At 34.7% G+C, this 17,810-nt stretch overlaps 1 long non-coding RNA gene across 1 annotated transcript; it reads right to left on the bottom strand.

Moving 5' to 3' along the window:
- Positions 1–7,556: 7,556 nt before the first annotated feature.
- LOC128989582 (uncharacterized) lies at positions 7,557–17,111 on the bottom strand. The gene is made up of 4 exons (XR_008490455.1): positions 16,937–17,111; positions 12,562–12,678; positions 10,691–10,873; positions 7,557–7,976 (listed from the first exon to the last, which is right to left on the bottom strand). It is a non-coding gene; the product is annotated as an uncharacterized LOC128989582 (long non-coding RNA).
- Between the last annotated feature and the right edge of the window lie 699 nt (positions 17,112–17,810).

Genomic DNA, 17,810 nt, shown 5'->3' with positions numbered 1-17,810 from the left:
TACTAAGCTATCAATATTTTACTCAAAAACACACTTTACTAGTTTCCTTGTAGCAGCAAACCTAGGTACTCGTTAAACCTAATGTTATTTATTAAAATATATTTAACTGAAAATCAATTCAGACAAATGGAAATTCGCTTAGTCGGCAGGTTTGCTGCGGCGGTGGTATTTACTACATAGAAGGAATTAATTTGCAGGACTGAGTAAGAACAAATGTTTGGCACTTTTTCATCATTTTGAAAAAAAATTCCCCTTAAGGGTAAGGTGGGGGTGGGGGGTAACTAAACATTTTCAAATGACAACCCCCATCTTGTGACCCCTCATTTTAAAGGTATTTGGAAGACAAATTTAACGATGTGTCTGAAAATTTTTTTTGCATCCTGGGGGTTGTCATTTGGAAATTTTTAGTTACCCCACACCCCCACCTTACCCATAAGGGGAATCTTTTTCAAAATGATGAAAAAGTGCCAAACATTTGTTCTTACTCAGTCCCGCAAATTAATTCCTTCTATCTACAAAGAGTAAAAAAGATAAGAAATGTGTGCCATACCTAATTTACCCGTTCAACCCTAAGTAAATTTTAAACCGCCATCTTGGATAGGGTGCAAAAATTTTTTTTCAGACACATCTTTGGATTTGTCTTCCAATGACCTTTAAAATGAGGGGTTACACAATGGGGGTTGTCCTTTGAAAATTTTTAATTACCCCCCACCCCCCCTTGCCCTTAAGGGAATTTTTATTTTCAAAATTTGTAAAAAGTGCCAAACATTTGTTATTAATCAGTCCCGCAAATTGATTTCTTCTATCTACTATAGAAAAAAAGATAAAAAATGAGTGCCAGACTTAATTTACACACTGTATATAAAAGGCAAAGCCCTCACTGACTGACTGACTGCATCACTCACTCATCACTATTTCTCCCACTTCCCATTTACCTAGGAGGCTGAAATTCGGTACACCGATTCTTTGGGCATTAAATAGGAAATTAAGTAGTTTTTATTCTGATCAGGCTTTCGGGCTTCGCCCCAGTGGCTCTGGAGTTTCCCATGTTAACCTTATGATTTTCATATTTAAAAGGAATTTCTTAACAGCTGTTTCAATTAAACAAGTTGGTTCTGTTCTATGATGTTCAATAGCATTAAAGTTACAAGGATTACCAACAGGGTGCAGCACTATTATTTTTTTTAATTTATGACTACAGCCAATTTGCAACCAAAAGGTGAGTGAGCGTAGCGAGCGAACTTTAACCAGGACGTGTGAGCGCAGCGAGCGAGCTCCAACCTAAAGGTGAGTGAGCAAAGCGAACGAACTTCAACCAGGACGTGATTGAGCCATGCGAACGAGCTCACATATGAAGTTAAACGGGGCAAAGCCCGTGGGTACAGCTATTTTATAATATTAGAAAGATTATTTTTCTTTTCCTCATTTACTTTTAGGTTGATTTTATATCAAATTGTTGAATCGAGAATTATCCCTTTGTTTTTGTTTTTTAATCTCGCCACAGGCATGCCTGCAGCGTTTGTTGCCATGACTTCTATCTTATTTGAGGTTGTATAAAAAATGTTTTGAGTAAAACTTTTAGTATATAATTTAAGCTTTAAAATGGTATCTATCTATCTATCTATCTATCTATACTATTATAAAGAAGAGGTGGTGTCTGTGTGTGTGTTTGTATGAGCTAATCTCAAAAACTACTAAACCGACTATGCTCAAATTGCACACAAATGAAGCTACAGCTCCGAGGATACATATAGAACTATTACCGCTTCGATATTGACCTAGGACTTTGCCCCGTGGGCTTTCAAAAATCTGAGGTGAGAGATTTAAAAGTAAATATTGATTGAAGGTATCCATGGTAACAAAGAACAAACCCACTAAGTTTAATAACTAAGTAAACAAGCAAAACTATCTGTCAAATTAATTTTGATTTCACAATTCAACACAGCTGGTTCAAACCTTATTAAATACTGCACGAATATTAGAACAGAGAGGGTAAGGATTATAAATTTAAAATAATGATGTCACTAGCCTCAATGTAAACATTATTTAACATTACTTAAAGGAGCTGTCAAACCATATGTTAATGTAATTTCATTAGTGTAGGATTGTTTTAGTTACAGTACTTCATTTGTGTATGATCTAACTATACTGAGTCTGTTATAATATTTGTGAAATGTTGTAATAATATTTTTTTTTTTAATAATTCTTTGTAAAACAAATCATTCGATGGATGTAGGAAATAATTAAGATTATATATTGCCTTATTAACCTAGGCCCTTATCCTGAATTATGAGGTATATTTTTTTGATTTATTTGTTTGTAAACAGTAATATAATCTCCCCGCCGCAGTAAACCTATAGACTGAGCAAATTCCCATTTGCCTGATTATAATGTTACTAAAATATGTTAGAAAATTACCCTATTAATAGGTTTGGAACTATTGTGATAGGTTTTGTTTTACAGTGCAAGCCATTTAACACATTCTTTTATCATAGGTACCTTAAAATCTATCATTGGTTTTGTATCCTTGGTAGCCTAAATAAGTAAGTATTCACATTATGAGTTAAAAAAACGTACTATTATAAAGTTAAGCAATTGAGTTAAATTTCGCTTCTAAATTAAACGTTAGGAGTGAAACCGTTTGTCATTTTCAGAAAACCAACATTGTCTCTTTTGCATACTGACCCTGTTGCAAGGCACGGGTATAGCTGCTAGCAAATACGAATAGTAGCGCTGGTTGCAGTAGCGCCATTCAAGTAACAAGCGACCGGTGCTACTAATTTTGACCAACGGGATTGATTTATTTATTATATATATATATATATAAATTAGAATTAATCATGTATTACCATTTTAATTCCATAATACCGTCGCCGCAGCAAACCTGCAGCCTAAGCAAATTTCCATTTGTGTGACTTTATTTTCAATTAAATCTAATTCAATAACATTAGGTTTATCGAGTACCTAGGTTTGCTGCTACAGGGAGGGTAACGAAGTGTGATTTTTAGGAAAATATTAATAGCTTTGTATAAAATAAAAAAATTACCAATTTTGTAAAAAATATATCCATAAACAAGCAATTTTACAACAGTTTACTTATCCTACTAATTTAATAAGTAAGAAAGTTTGGATGTATGGATGGATGGATGGATGTTTATGACAAGTAAACTCAAAAAATACTAAACCGACAAGGTTGACGTTTGGTATGATAGTAGCTGACATTCCCGATTAAAATATAGGCCCTAGACATATTCTTACCTAAAAAATCCTTCAGGGCTCTGGAGTTTCTCATGTTAACCTTATGAGTATTCATATTTAAAGGAATTAAAGAATTTTGTCAGCCGTTTCAACTGCACAAGTTGGTTCTATGATATTACATAGCACTAAAACGTTACAAGGCTTACCAACAGAGTGATGCTCTATTATGTTTTTTTTTTTGCATTTAGGACAACACCTAATTTGAACCAACTAGCAACCAAAAGTTGTGGTACACAATGAAAACTTGACCTACTTTTTTCAATGGTAGAGTGCAGTGGTACCAAATTTTCTGAAGCCGTCTCCTCTCCCATCACTGCAATGATCATTTTGTACTTATATGCCAACCCCGTACGAAGGACGGGTATTCTGCTAGTTTTATATAGTTACTACTAGTTAGTTTGTGTATAGTGTTCAAATTAAATAGTACAGTAAATGGATTTCACAGGATTCAGGCTTTATTATGCACAGGACCACAAAAATTAAATCAATTTGGGTAGGTTTTTGTATTTGTATTTTGCAGCTTAATGTAAAACATGTTTAATCTTCTGTAGTTCTTTTAATACCCATAAAGACTGTTGTAAATACCTATATAACTCTTACTTTTATCCTATAAGTTATTTGTTATTGTCACTATTAAAACATTATTAATGACAAAACGATGAAATAATTAAACAACGTTGTATTTTAATCACAGTATGAGTATACTATGTTACCGATCGATAGAGTATAATGTATAATCACCTATCATATGGACGAACAAGTAAAGCCAGATTTTCTTCAGGACACAATATTTTTTACATCCTGCCTCAGTGGGTGTGAGTTTGTTCCCTAACCAACTTTGCACTTGCAAGAACTCTAAAGAGATGTTGATGGCATGATTTTGATGTTATCGTAACTTGTATTACTCAAACTATGACTTTGTAGAAGACATTTTGTTTTTAGTTATTCTTGTAAAGCTAAAATACAATGCTTTGTCAACATTAAACATCTTACTAAGCCCATACATGAACAGAACAAACCTTTCTCCATTCAAGACTAGTGTGTCTTTGGAAGAACTTTGATTTAAGAATAGTTGTGCTGCATGTATTGCCTGCCTCTTTATTAAATTTGCTTTGATGGAATCGATTGCTCTTTTCCAATCCCAAAAAATATAGTTTGTACAGTACTACTATTAGTCACGGGCTTGTGCAAACAAAATGAGTCCATCTACATATGCTTATGTCGTAGCAAATAATCAATGGATACTTTTCCTCCAACACCATTGCGAGGTAAATGGACTTTATCTTGGGTAACTCTGCAATTAAAAGTACCTATTGAAATGTCTGTGTCATTCCTAACAACAACAATCTATCCTATCTATCTATCAATCTCTCTATATATATATACTATTATAAAGAAGAGGTGGTGTCTGTGTGTTTGTATGAGCTACACCCAGAAAACTATTTTCAATGTGTCCAGAAAAACCAATGACCCGTTTCTTTTTCCTCTGTCTTAGCTTTTGTTAAAATGAAGTTTGCTGTTACTACATTAATTGTTGTTCCTGTTGTACGAGTAAAACCTCTTTGGTTTGGGTTTGTTGAAACAAGGCGCCACTACTGTAAGGCACAGAAAACATACTACTACTACTATAACCCAGAATGCCAACCGCATGGTAAAAAGCATTAAGTGTTTTGAGATAGCTTTGCCTGTCTGTCAATTCATAGGCAGCGCCACCAGCGTTGCCATGCACTCAGCATAGCAACGCTGGTGGCGCTGCCTACGAATTGACAGGCAAAGATCTCACAAAACACTTAATGCTTTTTACCATGCGGTTGGCATTCTGGGTTATAGGCCTAGTATAGTTCGGCCGCATAGAAAACGACCTGCGTGCTAATGCTAAACCAATGCTAGAGGAGGTCGCTTTCTAAGCGGCCGAACTATAGTATGTTTTCTGTGGTTAAGGCCACGTGGCCTTGCTTGAGTGCAATTTAATATTTGCCACATGTCTGTGTTTTAATGTTAGACTTTATTGATGAATACCAGATGGTTAAATTGTTCAATGTGTTGTTAAAAATAATAATAGTGTGATCTATGTCTTTACTTAATTGTTTTAATAAAACCTGTTGAGTTTTGTCATTCAATTTGCCATTTATTTTATTGAGCATAGGTTTATTATTTAGTGTCCTTCTAGGGAAATCACAGATTTAAAGGTTATGGACCCAGGGATTTTTAAATATGGAATTTGTTAATTTTTTATCTGGCTCGTCAAATTGAATTGATATTGGTAACTGAACATGAAAAGCATCGAATACCATTGTTTGATGGAACTAATTGCAGCAATTGGAAGTGTATAATTATAGAAACTCTACTGGAGGGATTGGAGTTACTATCTTTTGTGAAGGAATATTATGTTACAAAAGTTGAATTTCTGGAGGAAGACACAGATGAACAACGAGAGAGGAAGGAAGCAATTAGAATTAGCAAAGTTGTTAGAATTAGCGAAACAAGAGCGCAATTACAAGTTGCAGATTATACAGCGTATTGCCGACAGCCATTTGGAATGTGCAAAAGACAAAGCAACTGCTTTTGAACTATGGTTACCTCTCGGCAACACATTTGAAAGAAAAGGAACTGCTAGTCAACTTCTACTAAGGAAGCAGTTACTAAAAATGAAGTTTGATGCAAAGAGTGATGTTTTAAATAATCACTATCTGAAATTTGACAAACTCATGAGCAACTGTCGAGGAATCTGACATTGTTTGTCACCTACACTGACCATGCTCAAAGAATATGACGTCGTCCTCTTGGATATAGAGACTCAATCAATGAGGGTTAAAATATGCACATAGCATCCCCATCTTAAATAGGTAATTGATAGTTGAAGGACTTAGGTACCTCTAAGCTTTGCGAAGGTCAGAATGTTGGAAGAGGAGACGAAGCGTAGGGATGTTGGGAAAATTGAATTTGATTTTACATCACCACCTTCTTCCTTCCAGTCCAGTCTCAACAAAGGAAAAAGAAAAATTTTCCCGGAAATCAAGGAACCACAAGGAGCCTCTTGCAACTCGTTCAACTTCACTTGTCACAGATGCGGAAAGATGGACACAAACGAGCTAACTGCAGAGTCAAATTACCACAGAACCCATCAAAGAAAAAAATAATTCTGCGAATGTGGTCGACGCCAAAAAGGAAAATGCATTTTGTTTTGAAACATCAAGTGAAGAATGTTCAGCAGATACCATAAATTGGATATTAGCATTGACTATATATAGTCAATGATATTAGACTCTGGCGCTACAAAACATCTGGTTAATAGTAATGAGGTAGGGTATGTCTCTCAAACTTTAAGAAATTTGAACAACCAATTAAAATAAAAGTAGCCAAGTCTGGAACTTATCTTGAAGCAAAAAGTAAAGGGAAATTGTATGTCACTAGTGTTGTGGAAGGGGAGGAAATTAAAATAACAAACAAAGATATTTTATCTGTACCTGGAATCAGTTACAATTATTTACTTTCAGTAAGAAAATTGGAAATGAATGGCTTTTATTATCTTTCAAAATTCATGATTTATTGATTATTATTGATCAAGATTAAAAAATTAAAGATTAAAATGTTTTGCAACACAAAGCTTTGTCAGCGCCTTCAACTGATACAAACATGAAGCTGAGGTATGACAGGTTTGGTCATTTTAGATATGTTAAAAAGTCTCAGGTCGCAGGTAGATGGGATGGAGTTGAATACTTCAACAATACCCTTAGAAAAGTGTTCAAAGTGTGTTGAAGGGAAACAATCACAATTTCCTTACAATCAGAACAGGAGACGTGCCACCAGATTTCTTGAGTTGATCCACAGTGATTTGTGTGGTCCAATCTCACCAGTTTCATTTGACGGTAAGAAATATATCATCACTTTTATTGACGACTTTACTCATTTCAGGGTAGCCTTTATGCTCTAGAATTGAAGGCGGAAGTCACTAGATACTTCCAGATGTAGCTATCATACTTTGGCTACATCTAATTTCAATCTAAAGATTAGCAGATTTCGTGGTGATAATAGCATACATGTCAAACTAGTTGACGCAGTTTTTCTAGGAGCAAGGAATTCAGTATGGTGTCTTGGAATGAATGAACACAGGACTAGTGTTGAAATTGCTTGTTGTTTAGTACTTATTAATTGTGAATTAGGTAAGACATTTTGGTCAGAAGCTGTTCAAACTGCTGTATATCGTATCAACCGAAGTCCAACAGCAGCTTTAGAAGGAAATATCCCTGCTGATTATGGTAAACCTACAAAGAGAAACACACACTTAGGATAAGGAACACACTTTATTTATTTATTTATTTTACCTTCCAACGGTCAAGAACCAATTTACAATGTTTTGTATAGATGACTTAATCTAACTTAAACATAACATACAAAATAATTTTTGACAATGACATGCAGTAAGTAAATACAATTTGATTTGAGCAGTATCAAAATGGACGTACACAAAGCAGAACTAATAACAAACAAGGAACAAGAACAACAAATAAGAATAGTAACTACAATGGTTTTAGAAGAATAGTAATAACTTTAACCTTTAACACAAAAGCAAATTGTGAACAACAACATGCAAACAAAGAAAAATTAATGAAATATGAATACAACTATCAGCTGTTAAATTATCAATACATTTTCTATGATTAGATGATGCATACGGTAGCGGCCAACCACCACTGCGGAACGGTACTGCCATACATCTAAAAAAATCAAACTATCATAATTATTTGCTAATCTACATGTACATATGAAGCTTTCCATTGACATATTATTTAATAAAGTCTGTCAAGTAGAACTGTGGATTTAATTCAAGTTTACTCAAGTTTAATATTATCGTATTATCTAACAACTATAAATTCGGAGGTTGATTAGTCCTTTTGCAAATCACTTTTAAAATGGTGAGGAAATCGACAAAAGTTGGAGTGATATTCAGAAAGATAATATTTTTCTTTAAAAAATAAAGCTTCATAGTCCAATTTCATTAAAGAAGATTTTTATTTTATTATATACGGTAATATCAGAACAGATTCAAAGTATTTTCCAATTAGTAGGCCTACTGTATCATCAGCAAAACCGAGCATGCTTATTTCTCTGGTACTAATTTATTAATTTTGTATCCATATTCTACTACAAAAGATTCATTAGACATCTCCTCTAAAATGTAGTCTATACTGAGATTAAATAGTGTGGGAGATTAAAGGTGCACCCTCAAATACTACCCGATTTATTAAATAGGCTTAGTCTTGCTTTCAATGGTCTCAATTTGAGTTTTATTTCCCAATTTTATAAACATAATAAATAATTACTTTAACTAGGTTGTACGAATCGTAAGCTACTAGTAAAGTCTTGCAGTAATGTTCAGGCGGCAATACTTTTATAAATAACAATAACAAATTATTCAACCAGCTGTTATGTTTTATAACTAACTCCTGATTATTATCAGTATTAGCATTGTTTAAATGGAGAAAAGTGGTCATGCATTACGAATAGAACACATTTCTCTGTTATTATTTATTCATTCTTAACAAATAATCTATTATTGAAAACTACAGAAAATTTTAATTTTTGTCTATTGCAATATTTTTGTAAAGTTAACGGTTTTCGTGAAATTTGGCATCAAACAATTTAAATGGCCGCCATTTTTAACCTTCCATCGGGCGCATCAAGGAAGTTACCATCGGGTCACTACTTTTTTCGTTATAAAAACCATAGTACGTGTTCGGTAGGGCTGTGGCCTGATTTGCCTCACGAATTTCTTTTGCAGAATCGGTTTTTTATACTCTTACCCCTTTCCCAGTTGTCAGTCGACCTTGGGGGTGGTTTGCGTCACTACTGGATGTAGCTTCTGTGAGCGCCCTGTGATATAACGGGTTTCCCTGAGCCTAGTTCCGTGTGCGCCCTTGTGTTTGACCATATTTAGCGATATTATAAAATGTATTAAGAAGAACTAATTTGGAGATTGTTGGCTAGTCTTGAAATGGAGGACAAAGAACAACATTTAGTAGAAAGAACTAATGGTGTGCGAGTTCTGAAACGTCTTTTTTTACAAGAAAAAGAACTTTGACAAAATGTGTAATCCTTCTAACAAATGATTTTTTGGATTAGATAATAGGTGTTTTATTTCAAACACCATTGCAATTTATTATAAAGAGCTTTGACAAAGTAAGTTGTCCTTGTGAAATAATTATCTTTTTTTCACAATACCATAGGTGTTTTTATGTCATACACTGATGCAATTTTTGTCTAAGAGCTTTGATTGAATGTGTTGTCCTTGTAAAAAGTTATTATTCTTATTAGACCATTTACGTGTTTTTATGTCATACAATATTAAAATTTGTTTGATAATGTACGATAACACTATATAGGTACAAAAAGTAAATCTTTTTATCCACAACACTTACGCATTTTTATTTTTTATTATAACATTTTCTATTTGATATACAACTTAAGTAATAGTGTAATAACTCATAAAACAAATGTTTTTATTACAGTTTTATTGCTAATAAAATGTTTTTAACTCATTATTGTATAGTTTATGTACTCCCAGAGGTAACTTCTGTGAGCGCCCTTTGGTGTTTGAAAATCAATGCGCCCGACGGAAGATTAAAGGGTTTATGATTTTTTTTTGTTTAACTTTAAACAAAAATAGGTCTTAATAGGATAAATATTTTGCAAAATCTCAACGCTGTTCCTCAAACCGTTTAGGAGTTATAAATTGTTTTGTAATAAACACATAAAAACAGACAGACGGTAAACTAGGCACTACAGACCCATGTTCCTATGGTGAAATGTGTTTTCTTGACCTAAGCAATAACGCTATATACTGTTAGAGAAGTAATATTTCTCATCTTGTCTTTACATCATCACCTGATCAAATATTAATTGTCTTGTTTATCTTTTGTATGTTATGTTTTTGGTTTTGGTATAATTGTTAAAAAGATGTATCAATAATTTGTTCAGTATAAAAACGTTTTCCATTATATTTCTGGGCTATTTATTACATTAACTATTATATACACATGTCTCCAGAGAGTTATGGGACACCCTGTATGTTAAGCTTGAGAGAATAGTAGTAGAATCTTACAACTAGAACTTCTACTACCCTCCAAAGAAGCTTCCTGGTAGCGGAGAAATATCAAGTATGTAACAACCGTCAGAGTTTTTGGTAATTTACTTGTGATCCTGTTCTTCTCCCTAATGTATGCCTAAGCAAAGTGCTTTTTCTTCAATAGCAATTGCACTTAGTATAACCCATTTAAAAATAATAGAGACTTGTATTTACAATAAATAAGTAGACTTGGTTAACCTCAATCGTGATGCAAACTGCAGTTTCGCAACACATTTCTATGGTATTCAAACTGACTTATGATATACCTCATCACAAATACCTAGCTTAGGTTAGATTTTTGCTCACTGTTCCCTAGGCTTCTTATGTGTGAGTTATAGATCTCTAGTTGATCAAAGTGTGTACGGTACTGTTCCTCCTTGCTAAGCGTGGAATCGGTGGGAGTGTCAGCAGAATTATTTTGGAGGCTCTCTTCTGTAATGTCCTCAAAAGTGCAGAGATTTCTTCACACATTCTGTACACGTTCACATTCTAGCCAACAACAATCATAACAGGTTTAACAATCAGTAACACTTAATTCAAACAAAATAATTGCCCTCGGAATCCCATAAGTGAAGCAAATCACTGTTATAATCCAAATATTAGTGATGGATAAGTTTTTCTAATTGTTAAAGAGTAGGATATTCGTCCTGGAGAAACAACGGTGAAAAAAGAAATCAATGTTGGATGTCATAAAAAATCATTGTTATTTTTGTTTGTTTGTCAAATAACACATCAGCTGACCTTGAATTTTCAACTCAGCAGACAAAGAAAACCAGAATTCAACCACGCTAACCCAACAAAAAATATTACTACCAAGTTAGCAGGATAGCCAACATCTCCAACTAAAGGGTGGCGCATAAAGAATGGTCGGTTTTGAAACAAACGTAACGTAAATTATTTTACACATAAATTGTACTTACTTACGATTCTTGACACTCAAATGCCCCTTTACAAAAATAACAATACAAAAATTATAAGTATTAAAATTATTATTGATTGGACTGTCCGCAGTCGAATTTACTACTCTTCACCACCCACATTACACACGTAAACTCGCACACACACTCTCCCTCTCTCTTGGCCACCACAGAAATCTATATGGGCGCTGGCTCACCAGCACTGTGTTCATGGAAATAACATTACTTGTATCACTATAATAATAACGACCTTAATTCCATCTAACCTTAACGTCTTTTTAATTGCAATTCCACAAAATCAATATTTTCTTTTTTTTAAACAGCAACTTAGCAGACACACAGGTAGCACTGCCTATGTCTGCTAGTTCCTTTTTTTTTGTTAAATTTTTAGGCTATTAAAACTCATGTATTTTTAGTAACAATAAAGTCTCTGTCTTTTATATATTATTTTATAAGCCTAAGTACAGTTTGTAGCCATTTTTAAAATAAACTATATATATTTATTCATTAAATACCTTGTAAGTTATAAATTTTGTTTTAGGCTCTGTTATTCAAACCATATAAATTTAAAAATAAAAATAAACCATAAGAAGAACGTAGCAGACTTTGAAGCACTGACACTCTATGTTTTTGGAGTAAGTGCTGTTTGTGGAAGTCCAGTACATTTACCACTCATGACGAACCTGTTGTCGAAATTCAGTCACCCAACGTGATATTGATCTGTGATCAGGAACCAGCCCATTACGGGATACACCAAAATGGGACACAGCTGAAAAAAACTGTTCCTCCGCAATAACGCGGTGCTCGACAGTCCAGTGCGCCATCTCATGGCAAATTGGATACTATGGTCAACTTACAGGTGGCCGGCAGCGGACTCGACCTTCCCCCCATTTCTAGTACTACGCAGTTCAAATTCAACCATCCTTTTTGTGCCACCCTGTATATACATCCATATTTATTAAAAATCAATAAATTAACTATAAGCTTTAATACATGCAAAATACTGGATCTAAAGAAGGGACCCTGATCGGTGATAAAATGACCAATCGGCAGTTCTGGGGTTAAAGTAATACGGTGAGGAACATCTGGCTCCAGTTTCGTTTTGTGCAGTTGACTTTTCTTAGGATCGAACCGGCGAACTTTTTGTTAGGTCAGCAAACTATCCTTGACATGGTCAAAGACCTTTTATTCAAAAATCAAAATAATACAATGTTAAAAGCATATTAAATTGACTATTGATTTAGTAATAAAGTAACCTACCTTTAAAAAGTAATTAACGCCGATCAATACCACTATTTTGTCCGAAATGGGATTTTCAACCACTCTTCGGTGCAGATCAAGTTTGCCCGCTTATGCACAAACCAATTCTTCCGGGACCTGGAAAACATGAGGATTTAAGTAGGGCCTATTTCAACCATCATTATCACCAAAATGATAAGTTAATATTCGTTCAGAAATTGTAAATGAAGCAGGAATGAAGTGGCGTAAATAACACCCCTGCAACCACAGAGCGCGGGGGGGGGGGGGGGGGGGGGCGCAGATGTTGTATTGTCACTGGCACCGCTCAACGCAATCGCGGAAAAAGGTGGCATTGTTTCCGTGACCGCGGTAGAGGATGATGATATCTTCAAGACCCGTACAGAGCCGTCTTTATAAAATGCGAGGCCTGGGGCAATACATAATTGCGAGGCCTTGTTTAACTAAGCTCACCGGGGGGTCTGGGGGGTAGGCTACAGAGTTATTTGACTTTACAAGTATAATTTTTGTAAAATTATACTTGTAAAGTCGTCATTTTAAGCACCTTGACGAAAAAATATGAATTTTTTACTCTCTGAAAATGGGCGTGAATATTATTGCTAATTACACATATTATTGTTCCAATTCCAAAGTGGATATCATAAATATTGCACACAAAATTCTTTACAATCATTAATAAAAAAAAATTAACACTTCTCCTTTACCCAAGTTGTGGATTGTTAATTGAATCAACACTTTGTAAATTAAACAAAGTGGCAGAGTGACAATTAATAGTGAATGCTTATATAGGCTATCTTGTTTATTTATTTTTTGTCAAGTTAGGTTTATTGTGTTTTCGGCAGATGGTCTGTGAAGGGTGTTTTAAAGGTAAAAAATATTACACACGGTAAATAATTGTCAATGAGATACTTGCAAATTCGTCATTTTGATGAAACAAATGAATCTTTTACACTCTGCAAATGGCCGTTAATATTATAGCTAATTGCACGTATTATTTTTCCAATTCCAAAGTGGTTATCACAAATATTGTCCACAAAGTTCTTTACAATAATTAATAAAAAATCAACACTTCTCTTCACTGTGGATTGTCGTCCCGTCACTTTGTAAATAGTAAATGCTCATAGGCTAACTTGTTTACATGTATTTACTTTTTGTCAAGCTAGGTTTATTGTGTTTTCGGCAGTTGGTCTGTAATGGGGGTTTTAGTTTTCTTACTTACGATCAGTGGCGTAACAGAAGGGCCCGCAGGGCCCATGATGCGGGGGGGCCCGGGAGCTGAGGGGGCCCACGAACCGGTGAGCGGGAAACGGTGAGCGGAGAGGCCCGTGAGACGAGTGGGGCCGAAAAATTGGAGTTCATTCATTCAATAATTGTATTGAACAAGTAATAACATTGATGTTATTAATAATATGTTGTTATCCTTTATCGTTTAATTTCGTTAGGCCTCTTCAGTGATAACGAAATAGGGTAACAAATTTAACATGTTATAACGTGGGTCTTTGATTATTATGCAATCTTACTTTCGTCACCGAGAAATATTTTACTTCTCGGTGATTTCGTACACTACCTATGTCGTCTGCAATCATTTTGTTACTTTGGAGCCTGGAGTCATGAACGTTGGCTGGGGCATTTAATTTTGTATTATTTTACATTTTAGCTTTGTCCTAATATTGATTGTGTTTTGTTAAATACAATATACTGCTACTCTACTGACTGTGTTTGTTATCCCCACAATTAACCATTACTAAAGACATTAGTTGTAAGATAAATGCTTACAACATAATAAGACGCTTGAAATCCATACAAAGATAAAATAAAAAATGCAATAGGCTATTTTAGCCTGTGATTATAGTACGTCAATCTATTAAACTAACCAGCTTTTAGTGTATGAGTTAATTATAACCAAAGAGTTACACTAACCTAATAAATTAATACTTTCTCATCCTTCAGTCATATTTGGGTTTAAATACGCACATATTGGCGTCCCCATCTATCTATCTATACTATTATAAAAAAGAGGTGGTTGCTGTATGTGTGTATGTGTGTATGGGAAAAGTAAACTCGAAAAATACTGGTCGGATTGGGCTGAAATTTGGCATGATGATAGCTCACATTCCCGATTAACATATAGGCATATTCTTATTTCAAAAATCCTTTCGGGCTCCGCCCCAGTGGCTCTGGAGTTTCCCATGTTAACCTTATGAGAAATGGAATTATTGAATCTTAACAGCTGTTTCAATTAAACAAGTTGGTTCTGTTCTATGATGTTCAATAGCATTAAAGTTACAAGGATTACCAACAGGGTGCAGCACTATTATTTCTTTTACATTTATGACAACAGCTAATTTGCAACCAAAAGGTGAGTGAGCGTAGCGAACGAACTTCAACCTGGAGGCGAGTTAGCGTAGCGAACGAGCTAACCTGAAGGCAAGTGAGCGCAGCGAACGAGCTCCAACCTAAAGGTGAGTGAGCGTAGCGAACGAGCTCCAACCTAAAGGTGAGTGAGCGTAGCGAACAAACTTCAACCAGGATGTGATTGAGCCATGCGAACGAGATAATCTTGAAAATTAAGAAGTTAAACGGGGCAAAGCCCGCGGGTTACAGCTAGTCTTAAATAATTGATTGATTGACTTTAATAATTTATTTTGAAATGGCGACCATACCAATGTAGGTATTTTAAGCCAAGAATTAATGGAGATGAGTAGCCCAACCTTTTAGTGTTGAAAGGGACTAAGGCCGACATATTCCTTAGACATTAGACACAGATGTTAATTAATTCAAAGCTAATACAGCAAAAGGCAACTAAGGGGCCTAAGGTGGTTAATAGGGGAATTCGAACCACATTTTGCCTTGTAATTAACGAATTAGTCTAATTATCAGGGAAATAAAAATGGATAACATGTGTGATAAATTAAATGTAAAGTTTTTAACCTCCTTGATATAAACATTCTGATAGATGGATGGAAAATAAGGGGTTTTTATTTGATTTCAAAACTATTTACAAACACTAAAACTGATATAATGATGTAGTGATGTAACACTTCCATCAAACCACGACTGAAAATACTTAACACATATAGTCCAGTCAATGAATGATCCAAAAGTAGGTGTAGAGTGCGTGAGCAGGTAACTAAGCGATTCCTTCAGAAACTTGTTCAGGGGGCTTAGGGTGTTAACATACCAAAAGTCCTGACTCCTAGTTGGTGAGCCAGGGGGTGGAGGGGGGAAAAAGGGGGGGAAAAAGGTACGCATTTTGGGTTTTTTGATTATATCTCGAAAACTATCAACTTTTTGTATACTATAGTAAATTATAAAATTGAAGAAGATTAAATTTTCTACAAGAAAAGTACATAATGTGTTTATTTTGGTTCAACAGATTATGAGTTATAACTTATTTAATTGATATCTTATTAAAATACTCCTTCCATAAGAAATACATGTAAATTAGTATGCGAAATGGGGCGAATCCTATCCGCCCAAAGGAAATATAACTGATATTCTGGAAATCTTGACAAAATTTCCAGTAATTTGACACTTTAATCATGAAATTTTGTCAAAAATTAAAGCGAGGGTGAGCGTTTAAAAATGGGATGATTTAAGGTTTTTTTTTTGTATTTCCAATAAAAAAACACCAAAACTCGACATTTTGTTACCTCGCCCTCGCCTTAATTTTGGATCAATTTTAATGATTGAAGTGTCAAATTACTGGAAATTTTGTCAATATTTCCAGAATATCATTTATATTTCCTTTGGGCGGATAGGATTCGCCCCATTTCGCATACTAATTTACATGTATTTCTTATGGAAGGAGATTTTAATAAGATATCAATTAAATAAGTTATAACTCGTAATCCGTTGAACCAAAATAAACACATTATGTACTTTTCTTGTAGAAAATTTAATCTTCTTCAATTTTATAATTTACTATAGTATACAAAAAGTTGATAGTTTTCGAGATATAATCAAAAAACCCAAAATGCGTACCTTTCTCCCCCCCCCTTTTCCCCCCCTCCACCCCCTGGCTCACCACCTAGGAGTCAGGACTTTTGGTATGTTAACACCCTAAGCCCCCTGAACAAGTTTCTGAAGGAATCGCTTAGTTACCTGCTCACGCACTCTACACCTCATTCCTTGACTGGACTAATACCCTTTTATGGAACATATCTCACAATTTAATATTTTAATTTATTTACCACTCATTTTATGATTAATCTGCTTGATCATTGTATAGGTGGTCCACAAAATACTCTGGTGGGAGGGGGAGGGCGTTTGATTATGTTGTATTGGTGGTCTAAAAATAACTCATGAGTGGGGGGGGCCAAAAAATAAGTTTGCAAATGCAGGGGGGCCCGTAAAAATTTGTTACGCCACTGCTTACGATACTCAACAAACATCAACTGATCCTCCACCTTCAGTTCAGCTCCATCTTATTTTTAAAATTGAACTAGTGCACCTTGTTGTGATTTCAAAAACTTTTCACGTTTTTCCTTTTTCTTCTGTTTTTCATAACCACTTTCAAATTCCCTAAATCTGTCTCTTTCTCTAGACATGATTTCAATCCATGTCATAAATTAGTACACAATCAACGGAAAATTGCACAAGCACAAGGGAACTATCACATACTTAAAGACACTAATACATTAATAAAACCTGTAACTCACAGTTATTATTGATATAAGAAAGATGCAAGATGCAAACTAAACTAATGAATGACACTATTCTATTATAATAGGTTAGGTTCAGCAGGGTTCAGGTGCATTTGTTTACAATGACAATGGCTACTTGCCGTCAGGCGGCGGTGGGGCACACGGAAGATTTCTCAGGTGCCGTTTGACGTCACTAACTGCTGCGTCTGAAGAAACAGACAATTTTATAATTTTTTACTATTAAATTAAACTGTCATAACCTAACCAAACTAACCAAACGTGCTGATAATGAAAAAATCGAATGAAGGTTAACTAATCTAAAAAATATTTTTTTTCATAAAATAAAATTATTAATGCCTAAAATTCAATTTTATAATTTTTAATTATAAAATTAAACTGTCATAACCTAACCAAACCAACCAAACTTGCTGATATGAACAAAAATGTTGACAAAAAGGTAATGCTAACAGCGGGATTCGAACCCGGTACATTCGGAATATCGGCCCGACACGCTGCCACTACACCACAGAGGCCGATGACTCAATGCCGTATCGTTGCGGTAATAGTGTTCCCTCAAAGTGACGTCAGCAGTTGCGTCAAAATGCA

This window comes from Macrosteles quadrilineatus, unplaced genomic scaffold (genome assembly GCF_028750875.1).
Source record: "Macrosteles quadrilineatus isolate MER2022 unplaced genomic scaffold, UCM_ALF_1.0 Scaffold_3__2_contigs__length_128488019, whole genome shotgun sequence".
Lineage (NCBI taxonomy): Eukaryota > Metazoa > Arthropoda > Insecta > Hemiptera > Cicadellidae > Macrosteles > Macrosteles quadrilineatus.
This window is presented reverse-complemented; position numbering and strand designations above follow the sequence as displayed.